The following is a 12,711-nucleotide window of genomic DNA, read 5'->3' as shown; positions in this document are numbered from 1 at the left end:
TATGATTCAATTATCTCCCACTGGGTCCCTCCCACAACACGTGGTAATTATGGGAGCTACAATTCAAGATGAGATTTGGGTGGGGACACAGCCAAACCACATCACCCCTCTATATGTCCTGTCTCTGTCTCAAAAAAGGAATCACAATCTTGACTTTTATAGCAATAAATTCCTCATTTCTTTACAGTTTTGCCACCCAAATGTGCATCCCAAGCCACGATATTGTTGTCCGTTACATTCTGTCATTTAAATCCCTTTCATCTATGTGTTCTCCCCCCCTTTCTTTACATTTGATCTGTATTTGACCTGTCTGCTTTCCCAGTGAAGTTTGCCAATTACATATTCATGACACCATTCAGCATGTTCCTCTGTACTGTTTTCTGTCTTCTGTTTCCAATTTCCAGCAAATTGGCAGCTAGAGTGAAAGGTTTGATCAGACTCAAGTTCAATGCCTTTAGCGAGACCAATAGATGGTACGGGTCTTTAATCTAGTGAAATATAATGTCTAGTGGCCTCTTTCTATTGTGATACAAGCAGCTATTGTGGTTCACAGTCTCATGTTGTAAGCAGCCAATTTCTCCAAAGAAACCCTGCCTTCAAAACGACATATTTGGCATTAGGAATACACATTACTACTGAGCTGGTCATTGTTTCTAGAACTCATCTCAGTCTTTCCATATTCATGAGTTCATGCTGACACTCTCCACTCAAATTCAAAGCTACAGAGTTTTTATTGTTGTTGTCTTAACTCAATCTTTTCTCAAACTTCTCTTTTCTTGTCTCAGTTGTCTCTATTTTGCTTGACTTGCTCTGACTCTATTCCAAGCCGTTTCATCTTAGAGTGGGGCACTGTCCTGGAAGAGAATCCTTGGAAGTCTGTTTCATTGGTGAATCTAGAAGCTAAACGATTCCAGATCCTTCAGCACACACCGTCATTCCCTTGCACTCACCCAATACCGGATTGAACAAAACCCTCTTAGTATTCATTGCTGTTCTCAAATTGGTCTGCTCACTTTATGGTGAACTTCTGTGGGTATTTGGTTCTCCTGTTCTCCACCGATTCCTCTGCTTTCTCTTACATAGATGTTGAGACTGTACAGGTCTTGGGTCAAGTGGTTTGTCTTCATGTACTGACTGTGTTTGGTTTGTGGGGATAGCCTGTCTCCCGGCTTTGTGGTAAACATTGTCAATAGGATTTTAGTGTTGCTATCTAGCTTTGTCTCCTTTTATGTAAGCATTTGGAGACACAACAATGCCTTCACTGCTGCCATATTCCTGGGATCACTCAGACTATTTTAAGTAGGTTTTTGCCATTGTAAGTCAAGAGCATATTGACTGACACAGACCCAATCATTTATCTCATTAAAAGCTACCTTACATACACTAACACCAAACCATTACATTAAAAGAAACTAGCATAATGATAACTTTAAATGCTTATAGTAAACATAGACTCTAAATGAATGGCTAAAAGTGAACAATATACTTTGAAATAAACCTTTTTGTTAGCTAATTTTTTTATGGTCTTTAGTCCTTTAGTGGGTGCTCCTAACATTTTAAAGAAAAATGTCCAGCAGCAGATTTGCAAGTTTTCTTTAGCATAAGGCCAATGCCCTAGTTCTGTTAATCAATAGATTTCAGGACACAAATTCAAACCATGTTAAATTATTTCCCTACTACAACTGTTTACAGCAGTTATTTCATCTATTGATTAAACAAAAGAAATAAACTGAGAACTTACTCTACTGTGATCCCTAGAGTTAATGCTGCAGGTGAAACAACTTTATAACGAAGTATTCAGGAACAGAACCTCCTCAGATATGGTTCAAAATTGCTGACTTTATATTAAGTTATGGTAAGTTTTTAGTACAAAATATGAACTAATTTTGAAAATTATCAATGTTATTAATGAGGAAATCAGTAACACACTGGTGCTATTTTATTAAATAATAATTTAAAGTAACTTGAAATAAATCCAGTTATCCTAAAGTCAAGTGCTACTGCCTAGGCTTATCTTTTTTCATATGGCCAAAAATGGCCACCACTGCTGTTTACAAACAAAAACAGCTTATATTGTGAAAGTTTATAAGCCTCTATCATCTTAAAATCAGTAATATTTAAATAATATTGTTGGGTGAAATTGAGAGAAAAGCCCTGCGTTAACTCATAATCTCTGCTTTAATTTGTAAAGGGAGTTTCATGCTTATAGGAATTCAATTGCAACAATCATGAGATTATTATTCTCCATTAATATATTCTTCAGAGCTTCTCATAGGCTTTAGTTAAAAGGAGCTACACAGATGTAGGAAATGATCAAGATACTGCTTGGTCTCCATCACAACAGAATACTCCAAAGACCTCTCAAACGACACATGTCCCATTACATTATCCCTTGCACCTTTCCACGTTTATTTGCAGTGTTGAGACACTATATAGCTTCCTGTTAACTTTGCCCTTTTTGCTCAGGGCAAAGCCTCACCTTTTTTAAGATCTCTGCAGCAAATGCTGCCATAAACTGCTGCCTGCTGGGCCATCAAATCGAGATGCCTTGTGAAAAAGAAATGTTTTTTTCTTTTTCAGCTCTTCATTCACATTCCATTATGTGCCATACACAAGACAATTTTTATTTTTAGGCTTGCCCATTATATTAAAAGTAAAGGGCTAATGGTGGAGAGAAAGAACTGAAACAATAGGAACTTTGTAAGAGTGGCTTTTTCTAATTGTTGGTTATAAAAAAATGAAATATAAAACTCCTAACTCTTTTAAGAAAAGTGCAGAAGGAAATGGGGCTTAATAGCAAGAAAATGATGTTTTCAACACTTGACTTATTTTCTCCCATTTTAATGTATTGAATTATGTCGAAGACTTGGTAGAAAACTTTAAAAAATCATTTTCTGATGTTATTAAATGAAAATTAATTTCTGCCTATGCATTTGGAACTATGCTTCACACACAGTAAGGAGTCGGTAAATATTAGCTATTATTATTTATATTATCATGACTGACAAACTTAGTTGTATGTATTTCTTTGTTTTTGTGCCTCCAATCTCAGAAGCAGCAGCAATGCAATCAATTTTGTATTCTGTGTCATCTCACCAACTCAGGCCCTTGCATTCTCCCCCTTTTCTCTACTGGCTATCTCCTCTCTGCTGTAATCCTAGTTAGTTCTAATTCTAAGCCCTACTCTTTATCTCCGTTCTATCTACCACCCTACTTCTCATCTTCAAGACCAAACTGGCTGTAATTTCTCACCACCTATACACTCCACAGACCACCAAAATAAACAGTTGGTCAGAGAAAGAGGAACTAGCAGTGCCTGAGATGCAGTTGTGAAGTTGGATCACTTTCCAGCCAGATGGCAACTAGGACTCCCTCCCTGGTGTGAAGTGACTATTGAAGGCCTCTGGCACACTGCAGCATGGCAATTACCAAGAATTTCACCTGTGGTGACTTGGAATGGATGACAGGTGGAAGGGATGCAATGGCTTCTGTGATATCTTTGGCATTGTGAAGTATGATAGAAATAGTAATTATAAGGACTGGGGGATCTGTTTGGTTGTTGCTAAGTGTTATTGATGCACTGAAGAGAGAAAATAAGCTCCATTCAGCCAATTAGCCACTTAAGGCAAAATGTGAAAGTTAGAAGGCTCCCAGGGCAGTGTTTACAGATGCCTTCCTCTCTTACGACCACAAGACAGACCCTGCTAAAGACCAGGCCTCGATTCTCATTGTAAGAGTAGAGAAGTAAGAGTTGAGATAACCCTGAATTCACAGCCCCAACAAGTCTCCTACATTATCAGGGAAGGAGTGGGACTCCAAGGCTAGGGGTAGAGATATCCAGGTGGGTACACTCAAGAACACTGAACTCTCAGACTCTCTAGAACACTCTGGGCTTGCAGAGGCAGCCCACTTCCCCTTGTTAGATGATAGTAGACCCCGCTGCATTGCCTAAAGACTAGGCAGAGGCCTCAACTTAGGCAGATGCTACATAAGACAATATCAGCTCTCCTCAAGAACCGTCCATTTTTTTCCTTCCGACCAAGATGAATAACTAGAGTCACAGATCAGCATGGCTCTGGCTAAAGGAATAAAAGGGATTATTCACTGAAAGAGCTGAAGGATGTAGCTAATATGCAGCGGGAGAATCCAGAAAAGCAATTTCTAAGTGCAGCTTCTGGAGGACCCAACTTGAGACAAATATAGACATTCCTGCAGATCCCCCCTCAAATCAAGTGTGGGCATAATAACTAAGGAAGCAAGAAGAGTCATTGAACTTGGAAATGGAATGATTCAAATCTAACCTTGACTTCCACTGTCAGTTTTGTTTTGTTTTTCTCTTTTGAGACAGAATCTGTGTCAGTCAGGCTGGAATGCAGTGACGCGATCTCGGCTCACTGCAACCTCCGCCTCCCGGGTTCAAGCTATTCGCTTACCTCAGCCACCAGAGTAGCTGGGATTACAGGCATGTGCCATCCCACCTGCCTAATTTTTTGTGTTTTTAGTTGAGACGAGGTTTTGCCCTGTTGGCAAGGTTAGTCTCAAACTCCTGGCCTCCTGTGATCTGCCCACCTTGGCCTCCCAAAGTTCTGGGATTACAGGCATGAGCCACCGCACCAGGCCCCTACTGTCTTTTTCGTTCTGTTAATAAGAAACAATTCGGCAAGTAGTACATACTTAATAATTGTTGAAAGAAATAAAGAATAAATATACATCATTTTAAATCATAAAATATTCCCCAAATCAGTCATTAAGGCAATACCTACTTTTTATACGTTCATATTTTCATGTTTAATTATAAGCAGACTAAATATCCTAATTAATGAAAACTAAGAAGGACAGATGCGTCAGGTTCTTCTGGCTGCAAGCTTGGTAGGCAGAAAATCACTCGGGCTACCTCAAGAAAGACAGATTTGTTGTCAAGAAACATAGGGACGCAGAGGAAATCAGAATCACACGGAAACCCTGCTTAGCGTTCAACTGAGCCTCACCGAGGGGGAAACGCAGCGGTAAACTGAAATGCTCTGATACATTTCCAGGCCTGAATTATCTTACTGCCCCCTCAGCAGCAAGAGGTGGGTGAACATATGCCATGATGACTCAGTCCTCTCTGCCCCTGCTTCTGCTACTCTCCCAACTGACCAACTTCCTCTACATTTATAGCATCTGCTTATTCATAACTTTATCTCCTACCTCAGGTCCCTCTCGCCGTGTCTGTTTTTACTTCTGCTCCCACAGCCAAATGTCAACTTTCCATATATATCTCACATCCAAATACTTAACAAAGTAGAATGTTGTTGGTCAGAAAAAAACGCTGTCTTTGAGCAGCCTTTTGTACTCGGCACCTTAATGCTGATTGGATAGTTCTGTGACAGATGACCCTTGCCTGATTAGCCACGGGAAAGAAGACGGCTGCTTGATTGGTGGTTGAAAACTGATGAGTTTTGCCTGGATGCAAAAGGGCCTAAGAAAAGCAGCACCTGGCTGGGAAGCTGAACCACCACCCCTCACCCCCACCCCACAGCAATAACCCCAAGCCAGGAGATGAGAAAATGAGTTTTCAGTGTATAGTTGATCATCTCTGCCCTTTTGTTTTAGCTTGTTTGTGTTGCTGTCTGTTCATTAATTTGTTCATTTGTTTTTAAGTGAAGAAGATTGAGAGCAGGGGAGCTCCCAGAACAGAGTTTAAGTACATTGAAGGAAGTTTCTATCTGGACTAATAAGGATTATGGAGATTCCATGAAGATGAATTGTCAGGGCAAAGCAAAATAATTAGGAAAAGACTAGACTAAAATTGGCAGGAGTTTTTGCATCAAACCCTGGTTTTGTCTTCAACTAGCTATATGTTTTGGGGGCATGCTGGGGGGTAGGTACCTATCAGAATAACTGGTAGTTTAGCAAACAAGCCAGGTGCTTACTCACCTCCCCTCCCCACTCACTCCCATTGCCACTGTAACATGGTTGCCATGCCAGAATTCTTCCAGAAGATAGGGAGGCTGTTATTGGAAAAATGCTTCAGAAGTGATTTAGATAAACCCACTACCACTCCACCATCCTGGTTTACAGTCATTGGACTAGTTGATATCTCAGATAATGCTTTCTTTTATAACTTACGAGTTTCAGAAGTAATGAAAAATTTAAAACTCTTTGCAAGATAATCATGAGACTATACAGGCCAGGGACGGTGACTCATGCCTGTAATCCTCGCATTCTGGGAGGCCAAGGCAGGTGGATCACCTGAGGTCAGGGGTTCGAGACCAGCCTGGCCAATATGGCAAAACCCATCTCTACTAAAAATACAAAAATTAGCCAGGCATGGTGGTGGGTTCCTATAATCCCAGCTACCTGGGAGACTGAGGCAGAAGAATCACTTGAACCCAGGGGACAGAGGTTGCAGTGAGCTGAGATTGCACCACTACACTTCAGCCTGGGCAAAAGAGCAAAACTCTTTTTAAAAAATCTGTAATACAAATTATAAACATAATTTTATAATAGTAAGAAGTTTAGAAACCATCTGAATGTCTATCATAACAATATAGCTGGATCTCTATGATACATTAAATGAGGGAAAAAATAAACACTATAATACTTATGCAAATATTTTTTAAATATGCAAAACAATACTTTAGAGTTCCAACAGTTTCTATATATGTATCTAAATATATTAACAAAGCCTGGAAGGATCTCTGAGGAGTGGAAAGCAGGAAACAAAGATGGGGAAGTGGCCCGAAGGAACTCTATTCTCTGTAGATCAGAGTTTTATGTTTTTAAAAAGGAGAATGTATTCATCTGGTGTATGTATAATTTAGTTAATTTGTAAGGGAAACAGATTAAAATAAGTTATTTGGAGGCTCCTGCCTGACTGGCACACCCGAGCTTCTCAGAGGATATGTCACATCCACAGCCCCTGCTGAAAGTTTTCATTCACTATTCCACCCATACTTAGTGAGTACCTGCCACGTCCCAGGCTTTGTTCAATCTAGGTAGTGGGGGTGCTGCTGTGAGCAACTGGTTGGTGTTCTTCCCCATACTTGCTTCTTCTGCTCACTCATCATTCTGCCTCTCCTACTCCATAACTTTGAGTTGTATGTGGCTTTGTTTTGCCATAGAACCAGCTCCCACTCTAACACTTTGAAGACAGTGTCATGTAGTGGCTAGGATCACAGGCTCCGGAGTCAGACTGACTGGGTTCCACTACCAGCCCTACTACATCTTTTGTCAACTTGTATAAGCTATTTTACTTTTCAGTCATGCCTCCATTTCTTTATTTGTAAAATGGAATCACACTGATCCATATCATATAGTTGTGACAATTAATGCATTAAAACATGAAAAAAGCCTAGGACAAGAGTTGACACACAGTAAGCTCTTGACAAATATTAAATGTTATTATCAGTATTTTCAGAACCAGTCACAAATAACCAATGTCCCAGGTCAATTTTTTTAGAGAAAATCCAATGAGTTCAGTTCAATTGAGGGCTTTCATTTCTCCTTGTCATGTTATTCACGTATGGCCACAAGATTATCCCTGACCATAACCTCAAGACCTTATATGATCCAGCTTTGGCTGGTGTGATGGTTAATACTGAGTGTCAACTTGATTGGATTGAAGGATGCAAAGTATTGATCCTGGGTGTGTCTGTGAGGGCGTTGCCAAAGGAGATTCACATTGAGTCAGTGAACCAGGAAAGGCAGACACACCCTTAATCTGGGTGGGTACCGTCTAATCAACTGCCAGCACAGCCAGAATATAAAGCAGAAAAACGTGAAAATGCTAGACTGGCTTAGCCGTCCAGCCTACATCTTTCTCCTGTGGTGGATGCTTCCTGCCCTCGAACTTTGGACTCCAAGTCCTTCAGCTTTGGGATTCAGACTGGCTTCCTTGCTCCTCAGCCTGCATATGGAACATTGTGGGACCTTGTGATCATATGAATTAATAGTACTTAATAAACTCATAAATATATAATATTTTATATATATATACACACACATCCTATTAGTTCTGTCCCTCTAAAGAATCCTGACTAATATAGCTGGCCCCGCCTGACCTCCTCAAGTTCACCTGGGACCATTTGTTAAAAGTAAGTTACAAAAGAAAAAGAGAAAGAATATAGCCTTCTGATATTCATTATAAAACATGACTATTGTTCCTGTATTTTGTATTCATGAATTTCTCTTTTTTAAATAATCCCTTTTTTCTTGAGCCATTTGAGTGGGTTCCTGTTCCTTGCAACCAAAGAGCCTAGAATAGAACAATTCCTTCAAGTAAATGGGTCATACACAAAATATCCTCATGCTCATTGCTATGTGCGAGTGTTGTACAAGTGACCTGTTATATAGGAATGATGCTCAAGAGAAGTAAAAGCAGAAAGCCAGGTCTTTTTTGTGGTTCAAGAAGAGAAAAGATGCTCTGGGTGGTAACAGCAGAGTGTTATTCAGATGCAAAATCCAGGCAGCCTTTGTGTGAGAATCTGTTTTATTACCTTTTTCAGTTCTATTCTCTATTCATTAAATTGAACCCTGAAGGAACTTGGATTTTGCAATATTTCATTAGTTACAATGCTAACCTGAAAGTCAGAACTATATTTTGTTTTAAAGTCTTCTGTAATTCTAATTTCTCAGAAATGTAAACTGTGTTTCTTTGCAGTCTGAGAAAGTGAAATTTTTATCTGTTTTCCAGGATGATAGGAATGATGTGAGCATCCTCTACCTGTTCAAACCGACACATAACCTGCTCCGTGGCAACTCTGCCCATACTGAAGAAATAAAAACACTTCTCCCTGGACTCAGCAATTGGCAGCTGCTTTGCCTCAAGGACAAAGTCTATGTCTTTTTTAACTCAATCAACTCAGCACCACGCCAGTGCCCTGCACCATAAATGCTTTTGAATCGACTGAGACGGCCAGAAAATGCAGTGTCTTCTCTCCTTTCTTCACCTGCTGCCTAAAGTGAGCTGAGAATCGGTAGGAACATGTTGGGAGAGAGAATGATAAAGGCAGAACTTCAATGCTGAGCCTAGCGTTTAAAATAATAATGAAATTTTCTCAGAAGATTCTTCCTGAAATCCACATGTATTCAGATAATCCCACCAGGAAATATTACAGGTGATAAATTCAACACAATCGCATTTTCCCCAGGTTCCCAGGAACATTTTATCCATCTCAGGGTGGTAGCCAGAAATCAAAAGAAGAGAGTGGAGAATTAATACCTGCACATTTTTAAGGATTTAATGAAATATTTATAGACTATTTCAGCCTTCTAATAAAAGTTATTACCCTTTGGTTGGTAAGTGTGACCTCCAGGGGACAATAACATTCTGTTACATCTTAAAATTCTATAAAGTTATTAGTTATCTCCTATGGGAAACCATCCTTTATTGACAAGAGATAGGATGGATAGTCTAATAGCTGAAATGATTCCATAAATAAATTTCAACTTGAAAGCTCTGTTGAAGTCAGTTACCAAATCAGAACTTTAACATTTGTTATTACAGGACTCTCAAAATTGTAGCTAAGTATTGCTGAATTCCACGGGCACATCAGAACCAACTTTACTCTTGTCTTGCAGGACCTGTGATTACGAATTGTGTAAGAAAGCTGATGAAAAAGAAATGATATATTTCCTGTCATGACTAATAGTCTCCTCTCGTGTCTTCCTTTGAGGTCTATAAAGCTAATAAAATGTAAGTTGAATTATTAATAAAACTCTAAAAAATGAACACTGCTTTTCTAAAAGGAGATAAATTATGTTAAATAGGTTGTTTCCAAATAGATAAAAAGTTTTGAAACATACACTTAAATGTGTACGTATGAATGAGATTGAGACATATTATGTGTGTGTATGTATATAGAATAGTCTAATGCTTTTTCATTTGAGATAGAGTATAAATAAAGTAAATTGCACCATCTGCTGGCTATATTTGGAAACAGACTCTAATTCTAAGCTCCAAGGAAAGAAGGTAAGAATTGAGAGTTACCTCCGAATATCAGGGGAAAAGCCACATCCAGCAAACAATGAAAAACATCAGTGCACTTCCATTCAAAGCCCTGAGGGTTCACTAGAAAGCCACTTGATACTGTAGAATCAGTTGCCATCTCAGTCCTACCAAGTGTTTCTGCCCTGGTGCTGGCATATCAAAACAGGGAAATTCATGTCAGTATCTGCTCCAGACCCAACAACAAATACTGAACTTTAATGTTGGGAAATCCAAAGCCCATTCACACAAACGGAATTGCCAGGCTCACAGCATCTGGAGCTCACATTTTGGTCAAAGAAGTTCACAACGCAGCAAATTTATAAATCTTTTAGCCAGCCAAATTCTGAGTAATGTAGTACATTTGAATACACTTTAGTAAAAAGAAGAGAGTCTCCAAATTTGGAACTGGAGGCCTGTTGAATTCTACCTATGAGCTGAGATTTATAGTTATTTTTCCTAAGTTTTAATCCAGTACTCTTAAAAAAATAGATCCATACCGCAGCTTTCAGCGACATCACTTATTGTATCATTCAAGAAGTAAAATATTGTCCTATGTTCTCCTTGCTCACTAGTCCTCTTACTGAGCCTGGTATTAGTTTCTCTTTCACTGTTAAGTAGGCAAGTGAGAGCTTTCCTATCTCAAGATGTCTGAAAGCTACCCCGTATTAATATTCACTCCCTACTAATTCTTCTAACTTGTTCAATCACTGTTAACATTTGAAACATTTTATCCTTGTTCCATCTACTACACTAAATCACATCTGGAAAAATTCAATTACAAGTTCATGTGAATGATTTGAACTTGGGTTTTATTGTGTACGATGCCACTGGAACGCATCCACTGTGCCGCATTCAATGCAGGGAGCGCATTACTCTTTACACAGTAACAGCTTCTTGTGAGGCTCTGGCTTAGTGTAGACCTGGAGCTTATCTGTAAAATCTTTTTCTTTCTTAGTGTATTTTTCATGTTGTGAACCGGAATCATTTTTCTATTCTATTATGAAGTACTAAAGTAACTTGTATCTTGTTGTAAAGAGGAAAATCAACTTATCTTTTGAAGGAGTCCAAGTTTTATGTTGAATGTAAACTATTAAATGCAACTTTCCAACTGGATGTGACAATGTAGGACAAATGTTCTTGTCAATGATTATTTTCAAGGTGATTTAATCTTTCTCAAAAAGCAAGTTATATTTAGCCATTACTTTGGGGGAAAGGTAATTTTTTCAGTTAACATTTCCTCAACCCTGACATTTTCTTGCTTTTATGTATTTATTATTTGAAATCTCTCCATTATTTCAACAGTTCTTTGAATACACAATTCAACCCAACAATTTAATAAATGTTACTAAAGTCTTCTTGGCAGGAGCTTATAATCTAATAGGGAAAAGGTACAAAAACAGTGATTACAGCACAATGTGGTAAGAACAACAGTGGAGATACACTGTGTGCAAAGCCCACTGTCGCATCCTTTAGAGACTGAGAAGGACATCAGGAAAGAAGTGACTTGAGCTGAGCTGGCCCCTGAAGGATGGACAAGAATTTACCACCTGGCAAGGGACAGATGGGGAAGAGATTTCAGGCAAAGAAAAAGCATGTGAAAAACTCAAGATGTGAAAGAATGTGTAAAGTTTCCTTTTTTTCAATTCCCAGTTCCTGTGACATTTTAGATGAAAAGTTCCACATGGAGAACTGATTTTCTAATAATGTCAAATATAAACTAAGGAAAGTTTAAATTTTTAGAAATGAAATACCTTTTAGTAAACATGTATGTCTTCAAATACAAAATCTTTCTTACCAAAAAATATATATTCAACTGTATTTTATAAATGTTTTCAGATTTCTACACAAGGTCAGTTGCAGGGAAGGAGGGGTTCCTGAAGGAATAATTAGGTGCCATGGAGTCAAGTTTAGTGTGATTACAAAACAACCTGAGAAAGATCAGTATAGGTAAATTCTTGTAGAGTTCTCTGGCAAGAAAAAAAAAAAAAAAAACTAGCTTTGCTTTGTACTCAGAATAATCCATAGTCAGGTTGGATAGCAGGGCTATGACCTTGTCAATGACTTTATTTGCTAAAAGAAAATAGGTAATTAGTTGTTCCTTTTGCTTTTATTAGGATAGACACAATTGGGAATTTCTGCATTTATTTTCATAGGAAGTTTCACCTGATTCTCAGCTTGTGGCGCCCTGTGCTACTGAAATTGTGATTTAATGATGAAGAAATGAATAGAAACATGGGCTAAATACTCCTGGAAATAAACGCATGCACTTTAGTGCCACCAAGGCTTTGGAAGTTTTGACAACTTAGGGCTTGAGGGTCACACGTTTACACTGCAGGAGATCTGCATTTTATTTCCACCAATCTTCCCTATGAGTGTGGGGGCAGAGAACAGGAGTATATGTGTTTCAAATATATGGGTATTTTTTAATTAGGAAAATTTCAAATGTATGTGGAAAAATTAAGATTATTATCAACATAACCAAGTTTGTTTTGTCTATAACTTCCCTTCTCTTGCCCAGATCATTTTTGAACCAGTCCCAAATGTCAGATTATTTTCTCTGTAAACATATTAGTATGTATTTCTAAAATATAACTCTTTGAAAACAAGACCACAATACTCTCAAAAGATATTTTTACAGTATTAGAGATTAACCTTTATATAACTTCTATATCTAATTTATGTTATGTAATTACTAAATAACTTCTAGAAACATATATTTTGTCTTTTTCGTGAATGAA

The sequence above is a fragment of the Chlorocebus sabaeus genome, chromosome 10, assembly GCF_047675955.1.
Source record: "Chlorocebus sabaeus isolate Y175 chromosome 10, mChlSab1.0.hap1, whole genome shotgun sequence".
NCBI classification, from domain to species: domain Eukaryota; kingdom Metazoa; phylum Chordata; class Mammalia; order Primates; family Cercopithecidae; genus Chlorocebus; species Chlorocebus sabaeus.
Note: the sequence above shows the minus strand (reverse complement) of the source record.